Source organism: Heptranchias perlo, chromosome 9 (assembly GCF_035084215.1).
Source record: "Heptranchias perlo isolate sHepPer1 chromosome 9, sHepPer1.hap1, whole genome shotgun sequence".
Classification (NCBI taxonomy): domain Eukaryota; kingdom Metazoa; phylum Chordata; class Chondrichthyes; order Hexanchiformes; family Hexanchidae; genus Heptranchias; species Heptranchias perlo.
Genome location: NC_090333.1, coordinates 56,037,949 through 56,052,416, shown reverse-complemented (window position 1 = coordinate 56,052,416; position 14,468 = coordinate 56,037,949). Strand labels below are relative to the sequence as shown.

At 45.0% G+C, this 14,468-nt stretch overlaps 1 long non-coding RNA gene across 1 annotated transcript in view; it reads left to right on the top strand.

The window, feature by feature from the left end:
• Positions 1 to 12,229, top strand: part of LOC137325411 (uncharacterized) — a 117,774-nt gene extending 105,545 nt beyond the window's left edge. The window contains exon 6 of the long non-coding RNA XR_010963878.1: positions 11,107 to 12,229. This is a non-coding gene — a long non-coding RNA (uncharacterized lncRNA). The remainder of the gene's footprint in view (positions 1 to 11,106) is intronic.
• The last annotated feature ends 2,239 nt before the right edge of the window (positions 12,230 to 14,468 follow it).

The following is a 14,468-nucleotide window of genomic DNA, read 5'->3' as shown; positions in this document are numbered from 1 at the left end:
TATAGAATTATAGCATAAAAGATGTATGTATATAGGGGGAGGGATCAGTCAAATAGATTGCACTAACAGATATTTTGCCAAAAAACAGAAAATGCTGGAGAAGCTCAGCAAGTGAGGCAGCATCTGTGGAGAAAGAAACAGAGTTAACATTTCAGGTCGAAGACCTTTCATCAGAACTGGAAGATATTAAAAGAGTTAAAAATATTTGAGCAAGTACAGAGCCAGGGAAAGGGGGGGGGAGGGAGGGGAGTAAAGAACAAAAAGGAAGGTCTATGGTAGGGTGGAGGGCACGAGTGATTAAATGTCAAAAGGGATGACTGTGTAAGGCAAGGAGGGTGATAATAGAACAGGTTAAGAAACAAAAGGTGGGTCTAGAGTAGTTGTAAATGGCAGCAGCAGAACCATCACCAGCACTAACTGACCGAAAAAATGGGAGCAGTGGTTATGACCTGAAGTTATTGAAATCAATGTTGAGTCCGGAAAGTTGTAAAGTACCTAAACAAAAGATGAGGTGCTGTTCCTCGAGCTTACGTTGAGCTTCATTGGAACGGTGTAAGAGGCCGAGGACAGAGACGTCAGAGTAGGAGTGAGACGGGGAATTAAAATGGCAAGCGACCGGCTGGTCAGGGTCTCGCTTGCGGACAGAGCGGAGGTTTTTCAGCAAAGCGATCACCCAGTCTGCGTTTGGTCTCCCCAGTGTAGAGGGGACCGCATCGTGAGCAGCGGATACGGTGTACTGAATTGAAAGAAGTACAAGTAAACCACTGTTTCACCTGGAAGGAGTGTTTGGGGCCCTGGACGGTGGGAAGGGAGGAGGTGAAGGGGCAGGTGATGCATCTCCTGTGCTCGCACGAGAAGGTGCCGTGGGGAGGAGAGTGGTTGTTGGGGGTAATGGAAGAGTGGACCAGGGTGTGACGGAGGGAGCGGTCGCTTTGGAATGCTGAAAGGGGAGGGGACGATGTGTTTGGTGGTGGGCTCGCGCTTTAGGTGGCAGAAATGGCGGAGGATGATAGGTTGAATGTGGAGGCTGGTGGGGTGGAAGGTGAGGACAAGGGGACCCTTTCATGGCCAGATATTTTGCCAGATTGTAATCAAAGGACTTTGCAAATTCAAAGATCAGTTATTGGTAAATGCACTATGGACCTCATGGGGCTTTGTTTAAAATGAGTCATTCGTTTCACAGGATTATCTGGGTATTGTTCCTCTCCAACATCAGTAAATGTTTTAGACTGCAGCGTAGCTAAAGCCCTGAGACTGGAAACTGCCAGCTAAACTGCACAATCGACAGAGCAGTTATATTGCAGACTGTACTATTGAATCTTGGATTGGCACCAAGGTGCAACAAAAATAGAGCTCCCTCAGCAGCTGATTTTTAATGATGGGAGAGTGCAGGATGGAACCTGTACATTCTCCTAAATTTACAAACAATCCAATCAAAGTTTTAAAGTTCCCAGGGGCTTCAGCACACAGTAGGCTTTGCACCAGACTGGAGTGCGACAGCAGTCAATGTGAACAATGTGCTATAAGATGGCCTCATGGAGCAGGCCTCATATTGCTTGGCTTTAGTGCAGTCAGGCATTAGGGATCAGGCCCTGACTCCAGAGTTATACTGTCACTTTATACAGTGGTGTGTACCCAAAACCATTTCATCTCGACATGAAAGTGCCGGTATAATTTGGCCCTTAAAATACCTTTGTATTATCATACAAACTTTCTCCAAAATGTCCTAGCAGTAATAAGCAAGGTACAATTCATTTTAACTTTGTTGTTGGAAAACAAACTTAGTAACCCTTGCCACCCTGACTTTCGTCCATTGTGGACCATTCATAGAATGTTTCTCTCATAGAATCATAGAAAGGTTACAGCACGAAAGGAGGCCATTCAGCCCATCGAGTCCTTGCTGGCTCTGTGCAAGAGCAATCCAGCTAGGCTCACTCCCCCGCCCTAACCTCATCCTGCAAATTTTTTCCTTTCAAGTACTTATCCAGTTCCCTTTTGAAGGCCATGACTGAGTCTGCCTCCACCTCCCCCTCAGGCAGTGCATTCCAGATCCTAACCACTCGCTGTGTGAAAATGTTTTTCCTCATGACAGCTTTGGTTCTTTTGCCAATCACCTTAAATCTATGTCATCTGGTTCTTGACCGTTCCACCAATGGGAACAGTTTCTCTCTATCTACTCTGTCTAGATTCTTTATGATTTTGAATACCTCTATCAAATCTCCTCCCAACTGTATCTGTTCTAAGGAGAACAACCCCAGCTTCTGCAGTCTATCCTTGTAACTAAAGTCCCTCATTCCTGGAATCATTCTAGTAAATCTCTTCTGCACCCTCTCTAAGGCCTCTTTGTGCCTCTGTGTCTCTTTCTCTGAGCCTCTCTCTCTCTTCCTCTAAGTGCCTCACTGTCTCACTCTCTCTATTGTCTCTCTGTGACTCACATTCTCTCTCCTCTCTGTGCCTCTCTCTCTGTGCCTCTCTCCCTCTCTCTCTCTCTCTCTCTCCGCCTCTCTTTCTCTCTCTCTGCACCTCTCTTTGCGTGTCTCTATCTCTCTCTGACTTTCTCTCTGTCTCTCTCTCTCTCACTCTGTGTGTCTCACTCTCTGTCTCTATCTCTCGCTGTGTGTCTCTCTCTCTGTCTCTCTCTCTTTGTATCTGTGTGTATCTCTCTCTCTCTCAGTGTCCTGCTCTCCCTCTGTGTGTCTCTCTCCCTGTGTCTCCCTCTCTCTCTGTCTCTGTGTCTGTTTGTCTCTCTTTTTGCCTCTCTCTCTGTGCCTCGCTCACTCTCTCTCTTTGACTCTCTGTCTCTCTCTGCATGTCTCTCTCTCCCTGTGTCTGTGTGTGTGTGTCATTCTCTCTTTGTCTGTCTCTTTGTATGTGCGTCTCTCTGTGTCTATCTCTCTGTGTGTGTCTCTCTCTTTGTGTCTTTCTCTCTCTCTGTCTTTCTCTCTCTGTCTTTCTCTCTCTCTCTGTTTGTCTCTCTCTCTCTCTGTTTGTCTCTCTTTCTCTGTCCGTTTGTCTCTCTATCTCTCCATATAACCCCACAATGACCCAGTAACCCTAACCAAACCATCATCTCATCCCCACAAAAAATAGCTTTGCGTTTTTGTTTTATATATATATATAAATATATATGTGTATATCTGTGTCGAGGGGGCTGGATCCAGAGAAAACCTCCCTCGGGCAGATTGTAAAATGACAAATGAATGTAATGTACCTGTAATATATCTGTAATCAATAAGCTGTATTAATTGTAATGCAATGAGGCACCCTAGAGCGTCATGAACTGTGATTCTCTATTCCATACTTTACACTAAAGATTATTTTACCTTACAGCCTACAATTGATGATTATATTAAAATAAGATGGAATTGATTGTAAAATCACCTCAGCTCCTATTACCAAGAACTTACTCTGATAATGCACTGCTCGGCACATTTGTGTAAAACTCCTTTGTGTGATATTTTATTGCAGTTGTTAACCCATTAATATCACAGACAGTCATTTTTTAAGATGTTATCGACTGTGTTGGCCTAACACACAGAGGAATTTTATGGGAATGTAGTGTGCTACCAGAGGAACTGCAAAAAGTTTATGATGCATTAAAAACAGATATCTGATCACAGTTTTTGTTTTAGTGTGTCTGTATTAGAGTTCTAAGACAAGCATATGGTGCTGGAGGCATGGTCTATTCGAGCATGAAGCTAAGAATTAAGGATTTAATAGGTTTTTTTGTATATGGATTTCTGTTTCTGGCACAATGCATGCAAGGTTCTGATCCCCTGATCATTTTTAGCAGGACATTTCCAAATACCTGCAGATTCTAGACTGCAGACTAGACTGGAGACAAATGTGCTCCTACTGGTATATTCTTCTCCCACAATATTCTCATCCTACTCCCATGGTCTAGTGCTCAATATATTCTATTTATTTTTAAACTGTGCATTGGACTTAACACCACAGCCTAGAGACAACTGTGCGAGATATTAGCGGAGGAACACCTCATATGGCATTCCTTTATAAACTATTTTAAGGGGGGAAATACCAACTATGCTTACCTATTTCAGGTTAACATCTCCATTAAACTAGTGGACAAAGGCATGTAAAGTGGAAAGAAAACTGGAGGGGAAAATAAATATATGTATAAAAATAAAGTTAGACTGGTAATTGGGATTCAAAACAAAACACCAGTGGGGCTGAGATTCATCAGGCTGTAGCAAGATTTCAAAATAGTCTGAATGAATAACCTTTCTAGAATTTGTGAGGGTTGTGCATCCAACCATGCGATAAAAATAACAGTTACAATAATAACAGCAAAATAGTTTCCCTGAGTAAATAATGCTGCGGCAATTACTGACACCGACCGATCTGTCTCAGCGGTTGTGGAGCCTGGTACAGGAATCTGTGCAATGGTCCTTTCTTAATCCAGCTTTGTTCAGTCCACCCCCAAACCCAAACACCTCCTCACATTCCTCCAAAAAAAAATTCCAGATCTTTCTGCCAACTGCGTTTCCAGAATTTGCATCTCGCAGCCAGCAGGCAAATAAGCTCCTTCCTTTAAAATCCAGAAAAAACAGAAGCTTCCAAGGCAGAGTCTTGGGCCTCCAGGGCAGATAGTCTAAACCTCAGGCTTGATAGCCATTTGATTTACACCCCTCCCCACCCCAACCCCAAGAGTTCAGCTAGATAGATCCTCCACAGAGTACTCTGTTAGCAAAGCGAAAACAGTCAAGGTGGAGTCCTGATCATTAGAATCGTACTTCTTGATTGCTGAGGATAGAAGATCCCAGCAGTTTCTGTGAGGAAATCTACGATCGAAGCCATAGGCGCAGCCTCTTACCCTGGACCTGCTGTGCTCCAGTGGCTAAACGCAAATGGCTGCGTATTTCGGAAAGCTGTTAGTAGATCTGAACACGGTAGATGTCAGCCATTTTGGAATGTTCAATTTCTTATAGTGAGAATATACTTTGTTTTTCCCTTAGTAATTACAGTTGGTCTCACCCTGAAGGCAACTTGGGAGTTTGGGAGTTCAGTAGCAAGTAATGGACTTAAATTCCACATTTGTAAAAAACATGGCTATTGCCCATTTTGCCTGCTCCCTCTCACCCATATCCTGTAGGCACTCACCTCAATATATTTTTCCCAGGAAAAAAACTTAATTAAAAAGTCTTAAAATCACTGTGGAAATGCAAGCTCTATGCTATGCTTTCATATTTGTACACATTTTTTTTCTCCTCTAACCTTCTCCCTGGTTCTACCACTTGCCTTGTCCTGGTCTCCTGAAGACACTAACCTATGCTAGGACGTTGTTCGAGGGTAACGGTGGCCATCTTTGGTACTTCACGCTTGATGGGTTTTTTTATTCATTCATGGGATGTGGGCGTCGCTGGTGAGGCCAGCATTTATTGCCCATCCCTAATTGCCCTTGAGAAGGTGGTGGTGAACCGCCTTCTTGAACTGCTGCAGTCCGTGTGGTGAAGGTTCTCCCACAGTGCTGTTAGGGAGTTCCAGGATTTTGACCCAGCGACGATGAAGGAACGGCGATATATTTCCAAGTTGGGATGGTGTGTGACTTGGAGGGGAATGTGCAGGTGGTGTTGTTCCCATGTGCCTGCTGCTCTTGCCCTTCTAGGTGGTAGAGGTTGCAGGTTTGGGAGGTGCAGTTGAAGAAGCCTTGGCGAGTTGCTGCAGTGCATCCTGTGGATGGTACACACTGCAGCCACTGTGTGCCGGTGGTGAAGAGAGTGAATGTTTAGGGTGGTGGATGGGGTGCCAATCAAGCAGGCTACTTTGTCCTGAACGGTGTCGAGCTTCTTGAGTGTTGTTGGAGCTGCACTCATCCAGGCAAATGGAGAGCATTCGATCACGCTCCTGACTTGTGCCTTGTAGATCGTGGAAAGGCTTTGGGGAGTCAGGAGGTGAGTCACTCGCCACAGAATACCCAGCCTCTGACCTGCTCTTGTAGCCAGAGTATTTATATGGCTGGTCCAGTTAAGTTTCTGATCAATGGTGACCTCCAGGATGTTGATGGTGAGGGATTCGGCGATGGTAATGCCTTTGAATGTCAAGGGGAGGTGGTTAGACTCTCTCTTGTTGGAGATGGTCATTGCCTGGCACTTGTCTGGCGCAAATGTTACTTGCCACTTATGAGCTCAAGCCTGGATGTTGTCCAGGTCTTGCTGCATGCGGGCTCGGACTGCTTCATTAACTGAGGGTTTGCGAACTGAACACTGTGCAATCATCAGCGAACATTCCCATTTCTGACTTTATGATGGAGGGAAGGTCATTGATGAAGCAGCTGAAGATGGTTGGGCCTAGGACACTGGCCTGAGGAACTCCTGCAGCAATGTCCTGGGGTTGAGATGATTGGCCTCCAACAACCACTACCATCTTCCTTTGTGCTAGGTATGACTCCAGCCACTGGAGAGTTTTCCCCTGATTCCCATTGACTTCAATTTTACTAGGGCTCCTTGGTGCCACACTCGGTCAAATGCTGCCTTGATGTCAAGGGCTGTCACTCTTACCTCACCTCTGGAAATTCAGCTCTTTTGTCCATGTTTGGACCAAGGCTGTAATGAGGTCTGGAGCCGAGTGGTCCTGGCGGAACCCACACTGAGCATCGGTGAGCAGGTTATTGGTGAGTAAGTGCTGCTTGATAGCACTGTCGACGACACCTTCCATCACTTTGCTGATGATTGAGAGTAGACTGATGGGGCGGTAATTGGCCGGATTGGATTTGTCCTGCTTTTTGTGGACAGGACATACCTGGGCAATTTTCCACATTGTCGGGTAGATGCCAGTGTTGGAGCTGTACTGGAACAGTGACTTTTGTTCAATGACTTTTGTTCAATGACTTTTGTTTTAGATGTGAGTAATTGTGGATATTGCGGTTTTCCTGTTGTAGCACTCGAAGTCGAAAAGGCTCCTAACAACCAGAGGGAGTGATTTTCACCTAATCTGCCCGGGGGAATCTGACGGGATCAGATCGGCCGCCCGTTTTACACCCCGCCTGATTTTACTTTCCATTGAAGTCAAGAGAGAGTAAAATATGGGCAGGGTGTAAATGAGCTGCCGAGCCGATCCCATCAGATTCCCGCCGAGTGGGTTAGGTTAAAATTACCCCCAGATTATCCAGATTTACACATGAAGAATGGCCCCTTGTCTGTCTGGGAGTCATGATTGTTCAATTCATCATAGTTACAGTTCATTTGCAAAAGGGCTGGTCATTATTACTTAGAATCATAAAATCAGAGAAAATTTACGGCACAGAATGAGGCCAATCAGCCCATCGTGTCTGGGCTGGCCAAAAATGAGCCACCCAGCCTAATCCCACTTTCCAGCACTTGGTCCGTAGCCTTGTAGGTCACGGCACTTCAGGTGCACATCCAGGTACTTTTTAAATGAGTTGAGGGTTTCTGCCTCTACCACCCTTTCAGGCAATGAGTTCCAACCCCCACCACCCTCTGGGTGAAAAAATATTTCCTCAGCTCCCCTCTAATCCTTCTACCAATCACTTAATTTAGTCGAAAAATTCTCAACTTGATCAGAATTAATATTTTGTACTGTTAACTTGTGAAAAATGTTAACATTTAGTGCTTGTGTTTGGGCAGGGTGGGGGGCTCTTTAGCTGTGAGTGATAATGCTACGCTGACCTCTACTGGACATATTGCTGTGTATTATGCATGGTACTACCACTTGCAACCTCTATAACCTTGTCACTGACATTCAACAGCCACTTTGAGTGGTGTCTTTCCTCTTCTTGGTCAATACAGATGAGAGCACAGTGGAACTAGTTGGACAGTTTGAAGTCCTGCTGGAAAGTGCTCGATAGGGTAGGTCCCAAACCTATGTTGAAGTGCTTTACTGGGTGTATTACCATTTCAAATGAATCATTTCTTACTGTGTAAATCCAACCGTCAGTACAAGGTTGTGAAGCAGCACAGCCAAACCTCCACCTTCTTGTCAGGAAAACAAGAGCAGCTGCAGTTGCACCTCAACACTCCACATGGGTCTGAAAAGTGTCCCCCTGGAGGGCTAGCAGCGAGGTTTCATACATCCCCTCCTCCTTCGCTTGCCTGCGGAGCCTCCTCCCAGGCTGTGGGTCGATTTCCCTGTGTGGTGTAGATCGGGAGGGGGGAGAGCCCGGTGCAGTCGCCGGAGGTTCAGGCCGTTTGTCTTGGCCAGGCTTAATTTAAATGCAACGGGTGAGCTGCCAGCACTAATCGTGCTCTGTATAGGCAGCTCACCCACTGGAAGGACAGGAAATCTGGTGGGGAGGCAGCTATTTAAAGGCAGCCTGCAGCCCCTCATAAGGGGAATGCACTTTTTAATGGTGGATAGTGGAGCAGGCAGCATGACGTCAACCAGGGCCCCTGGGTTCTCTGATGCAGCAGTGGAGATGTTCACAGAGCACTTCAGCAGCAAGAATCAGGTCCTCTTTCCCTCAAATAGGCCACAGGTTCTCAGACAAAATTCTCAGCAGTAATGGAGAGAGATGGCAGAGCCAATTAGGAACATAGGAACAGGAGTAGGCCATTCAGCCCCTCGTGCCTGCTCCACCATTTGATAAGATCATGGCTGATCTGTGATCTAACTCCATATACCTGCCTTTGGCCCATATCCCTTAATACCTTTGGTTGCCAAAAAGCTATCTATCTCAGATTAAAATTTAGCAATTGAGCTAGTAGTAATTAATGCCACAGGCATTGTTCCCAGGACCTGGTTGCAGTGCAGGGAAAAAAATGTAATGAGGTCACATGGAGTGCCAAGGTAAGACTCCCATTCACAGCTCTCACTCTCTGCACAGCCCTACTCCATCCTACTTTAGTCCCAGCACTATCAATCCATCCATCCCCCACTTCCATTGCCTCTCATTCAATCACAGCGGGACACCTCATTGCACCTCCTTCTGCTTGTACTCACGCCCACAAGACATGCTACTGTCCTCACAACAACTTCTCCCCCTTGGCCATTCTTGCTGCTTCTTCCTCTCATCATTCACCGTGCACTAAGCTGCCGCAAACATCTTGAAAACCCTTCAAAAGGGCGGACACTACCCTACTTCCATTTTTCTTGCACAAGAAGCTGGCACACAACAGAAGGGAGAGCACGAGAACAGGAGAAGGACCTGCCTTGATACAGACACTGACAGCAATGGAAGAGGCAGCCATCGACACCATTGGCAGAGAGAAGGCACACACTACTGGAGATGGCTGGGCTGGAGGCCACACATAGCAGGGTGTTTGGGCATCTTCCCTTCCTTTTCTCTTTCTATTTCACTCACTCACTCACTCACTCACTCACTCACTCACTCACCATGACACCCTGGGGGAAGCCATTCGAGTTGTCCAGGTAGTGGAGTTGTTACTTGAGGGTTCCAGCAGTCTACTCGACGAAGGCTCTATTTGATCCGTGGATCTGGTTGTGGCGCAGTTCAGCCGCTGAGTGTGGGTTTCTGAGAGGAGTCATGAGCCAAGTGTGCAGGGGATAGCTCCTGTCCCCAAGCAGCCAGCCTCTCCTTGCTGTGCAGGGGCAGAGAGTGGAGGGTTGGAGGAATGGTGGAATTTATATTGCTTCGTGGCAGCTGCCAGGAAAGCAGGCACAGACTTCCATGATGTGCTGCAGATCATCACACACCAGTTGTACATTAATGGAGTGGGAGCCCTTGTGATTCATGATGGCGCAGGTCTCAACTGAAAGAGCCCACAGGGAGATGTGGGTGCAGTCTGCGATGACCTGGACTTGGGGAATTCTGAAATCTGTGCAAACCACAGAGCCCTATTCTGCCGCTTTTGGATTTCCATGGGGAATGTGATGAAAATGTTTACTTTAGCATCAGTCACCTGCTTAATGCAAGCATGAACTGCAGACTGACTGATGCTGCTGATATCCCCTGTTGCAGCTGGGAAGGAGCTGGAGGCAAAGAATTTCCAGGCTGCAGTAACTTTGTCTGCCTCCATAGAAAGTGTAGTCTCCCAGAAACATAGGGACAGGAGTGGGCCATTCAGCCCCTCGAGCCTGTCCCTCCATTCCATTAGATTATGACTGACCTGTACCTCAACTCCATTTACCTGCCTTTGATCCATATCCCTTGATACCTTTTACCTAATAAAAATCTATCGTTCTCTGTCTTGAACATTTCATTTGCCCCATAATCTACAACCTTTTGGAGGAGAGAATTCTAGATTTTCACTACCCTTTGTGAGAAAAAATGCTTCCTGATTTCACTCCTGAATGGCCATTTTAATGCCCTCTTGTTCTGAATTCCCTCACCAGAGGAAATAGTTTCTCTGTATCTAGCTTAACGAATTCCTTTATCATTTTAAACACCTCGATTAGATCAACCTTCAACCTTCCAAACTCAAGGGAATATTAGCCAAGTCTATGCAAGCTGTCCTCAATTTAAGCCTTTAAGTCCAGGTATCATTCTGGTGAATCTGTGCTGTAGCCCCTCCAAGGCCAATAAATAAAGTTTCTGAAACTAAATGCAGTACTCCAGATTGGGTCTGAGTTAGGCTCTGGTGCTCAGTACTCGAGATTGGGTCTGAGTTAGGCTCTGGTGCACAGTACTCCAGATTGGGTCTGAGTGAGGCTCTGGTGCTCAGTACTCCAGATTGGGTCTGAGTGAGGCTCTGGTGCACAGTACTCCAGATTGGGCCTGAGTGAGGCTCTGGTGCACAGTACTCCAGATTGGGTCTGAGTTAGGCTCTGGTGCACAGTACTCCAGATTGGGTCTGAGTTAGGCTCTAGTGCACAGTACTCCAGATTGGGTCTGAGTTAGGCTCTGGTGCACAGTACTCCAGATTGGGTCTGAGTGAGGCTCTGGTGCTCAGTACTCCAGATTGGATCTGAGTGAGGCTCTGCTGCACAGTACTCCAGATTGGATCTGAGTGAGGCTCTGGTGCTCAGTACTCCAGATTGGGTCTGAGTGAGGCTCTGCTGCACAGTACTCCAGATTGGGTCTGAGTGAGGCTCTGGTGCACAGTACTCCAGATTGGATCTGAGTGAGGCTGTGGTGCTCAGTACTCCAGATTGGGTCTGAGTGAGGCTCTGGTGCTCAGTACTCCAGATTGGATCTGTGAGAATACCTTCTTCTATTTTCTCTCCCTGCAGCAGCAACTCTGTTTGCTTCTTCCTCCTGCGACTGCTCCTCCTCCTGCCAGGGTGGAATTGCCTGAAGGGCCACAATGAAGAAAAAAATGCATTGCCAGAACATTCAACATCCATTACGAGCACTTTGAAATGGTCTAAGTAGCCAAAAACTACTATGCAATACAGCAAAATGTCTCCCAGAACGTTCCAGCATTTTACCTGAGAGCAGCTGAGGATCCTTTTAAATATTGCTGGAAATGGTCGCCTCCCTACTTGTACTGCCTATGGTTTGTGGCCGAGATTAGGAGCTGGCGGTGGAAACACAGGCACAGGGACAAAAATGGCATTGAGGGTCTTGACAATGCCATCTGACCCCGATATACATATATTCATTAGGCCCCAGCCTGTTTTTGGTAGGAGATCTGGCAGCCTAAATTGAGATGCGCCCAAAAATCAGAACGGGCAGACAAGCAGCAGGAAGTCATCGGTTCTGTTTCACATGTGATTTTAGGTGTAAATGGTATGGCGGTGAGACGAAAATCGCCCACCCAGTGCCACAGAACCACCTGCTTTGACAACAGTGCAAGCTCAGACTTAGCCAGCACTTGCTGAACCAGGGCTGATGGAGCATGTATTAGGCTATTGGGAACTTTCTGCCAATTAATGAAATGATAAAGAGTATGAGCATTTGTAAGTGTGAATGTTTCCATTTCCTTAACAATCAGTATCTGAGAATGTATCAATTGGGCGACTGGTTAGCTCCAGACTGGACAAGCCAGGCAAGGTGGAGTTTGTAAACCAGCAGGAACTGCTGAATGCTGCTGTGTGCTATTTTAAACATTAGTAAACTAAGGTGATTCATTTGTCATTCAAGGCTTGCCTCTGAGACAGAAGGTTGTGGGTTCAAGTCCCACTTCAGAGACGTGAACACATAATTTAAGCTGACACTTCAGTGCAGAACTGAGGGAGTGCTGCACTGTTAGAGGTGGCATCTTTCAGATGAGACGTTAAACCAAGGCCCTGTCTGCCCTCTTAGGTCATCATTTGAATCAGGTACTAAAGAACAGTGTAACTTTGGTGCGTTGTTAAATTCATAGCATACACTAATGATAAAGGAAAATATACAAACTTAATCCATAATGTTTCTGGCTTTTCGAATGAAACAGAAAAGTTTGCAAACTTATTTCATTTTTTGATAAACATTAAACTAATTAAACAAGGACTTGGTTGAATCCCTGCAATATTTTATCCTTGTTACTGTTAACTTCTGTTTTTCTGCCCTCTGGTGGCTTCTACTTGTATTACATCACTTGGACTACATGAATGAGAATGCACTGTTAAGAAAAATGCCAACCAGGTCTAATATTTTCACGCATCTAGCAGCTAGAAGTGTTAGAGCTATCAGATTAAACATTTTGATACAAGGCATTAAACCTGAACGTTCTTATTTGACAGAGTAATATGTAAGAGGTAGAATTAATGTAATGTTAAGATTTGTGCAAGGTTGAAAACTTGCTTTTAAAAATGTATTACAACTGCTGAAAATTAGGTCACAGATCAGTTGTAGTTGCCTACAACTTTTCAGAGTTTGCATAGATCAGTCTAGCACCCAGTAACCTTGCTGCACTGCCAATACTGCCAGCCTCGACTGTGGCAGCAGCACTGGAGGTGATGTAAACATTGCTGCTGGAGACAGACACAAATTTAAAAAAGAACCAAATAATCAAAGAAGTTCACCCCACAAAAGGAGAAAATTTTGTCCATCATGCCTGTGCTGGCTCTTTGCTAAGGTATCCAAAACTAATCCCACTGCCCTGCTCTCTCCCCATAACACTGTATCTACCTTTGCTTCTAATATTTATCCATTTTTTCCTTTAAAGGTGCAATGGTCTCTGCTGTAACTACTCCCCGTGGCAAAGCATTCCATGTTCCAACAACCCTGTTTGTAAAGAAATTTCTCTTAACCTCTCTCCTCACTGTCTGAGTGACAATTTTAAACTGATGACCCCCCCTCGTCACTGACTCCCCAACTAGGGGAATTAGTCTTTCTCTATTCAATCTATCAAAACTCTTCATAATGTTAAAAACCTCTATTAAATCTTCTCAGCCTTCTCTGCTTCAGTGGAAATAGCCCCAGTATCTCAAATCTCGCTACATAACTATAGTTTTCCATCCCTGGTGAACCTATGTTGGACACTCTCTGTGGCTTTAATATCCTTCCTATAATGGGGTGCCTAAAACAGTAGCCTGACCAATTTGTTGTATAAATTTATCATTACTTCTTTACTGTTGTCCTATTTTATGGCTTTAGTTACCTAGACTGACTGTCAGAGAATTAATTATTCAAACCACTTAGTCGCTCTGTTTAATCACACCCTTTAGTGACTTTCCATTAAGTGCATTCTCAAATTCCTTGTTTTTCCTCCCAAAATATATCACCTCACACTTATCCACATTAAATTGCATCTGCCACCTGTCTGTTCATTCCACTTACCTATTTATGTCTTCCTGATATCTTTTACGGTCCTCCTCACTGTTTGACCATCTCCTACTTTGGTGTCATCAGCAAATTTCAAGATTGCGCTCCCTGTCCTTGAGTCCAAATCGTCAAAAGTGGACCCAGCACTGACCTCTGGGATACACCACTTCATCCTTTTTCAGTCCAAGCAACACCCATTAACACTAACTCTTTCTTTTCTGTCTCTCAACTAATTTTGCTGCTACATTTCCTCTTATGCCAAACTCCTGAATTTTTCTAACAAGTTGCTGGTGAGACAGCTTATAGAATGGCTTCTGAAAATGCTATAGTTACTGCATTCCTTTTAACTATCCAATTATTCGCTTCTTCATAAAGACTCCATTAAATTTGTCAAACAGGACATCCCTTTAACAAAAACAAATTACTTCGAATGCTGGAAATCTGAAATAAAAACAGAAAATGCTGGAAAACACACAGCATGTCAGACATCCCCTGTGGAGGGAGAAACAGAGTTAACATTTCAGGTCGATGACCTTTCTTCAGAACTGGATGATGAACCAATTCTGATGAAAGGTCATCGACCTGAAACGTTAACTCTGTTTCTCCCTCCACAGATGCTGTCTGACCTGCTGAGTGTTTTCCAGCATTTTCTGTTTTTATTTTAACTTCGACAAATCTGTTCTGGCTATCCTTGATTAAGGAGTGCATTTCTAAAAGCTGAATAATTTTATACTGAATTGAGGAAGTTAGTAGTAGGAAGAGAATTTAGCAACTTTCTACTTAAGGGTAATGAAGTTGTAGAATAAAATATCAGCAAAGACTACCGAGGCAGTTTGGATAGATTCAAGAGGCGATTGGATGTGTTTCTGGAGAGAGAAGGGATTGAGGAATGTGGTGACAAGTG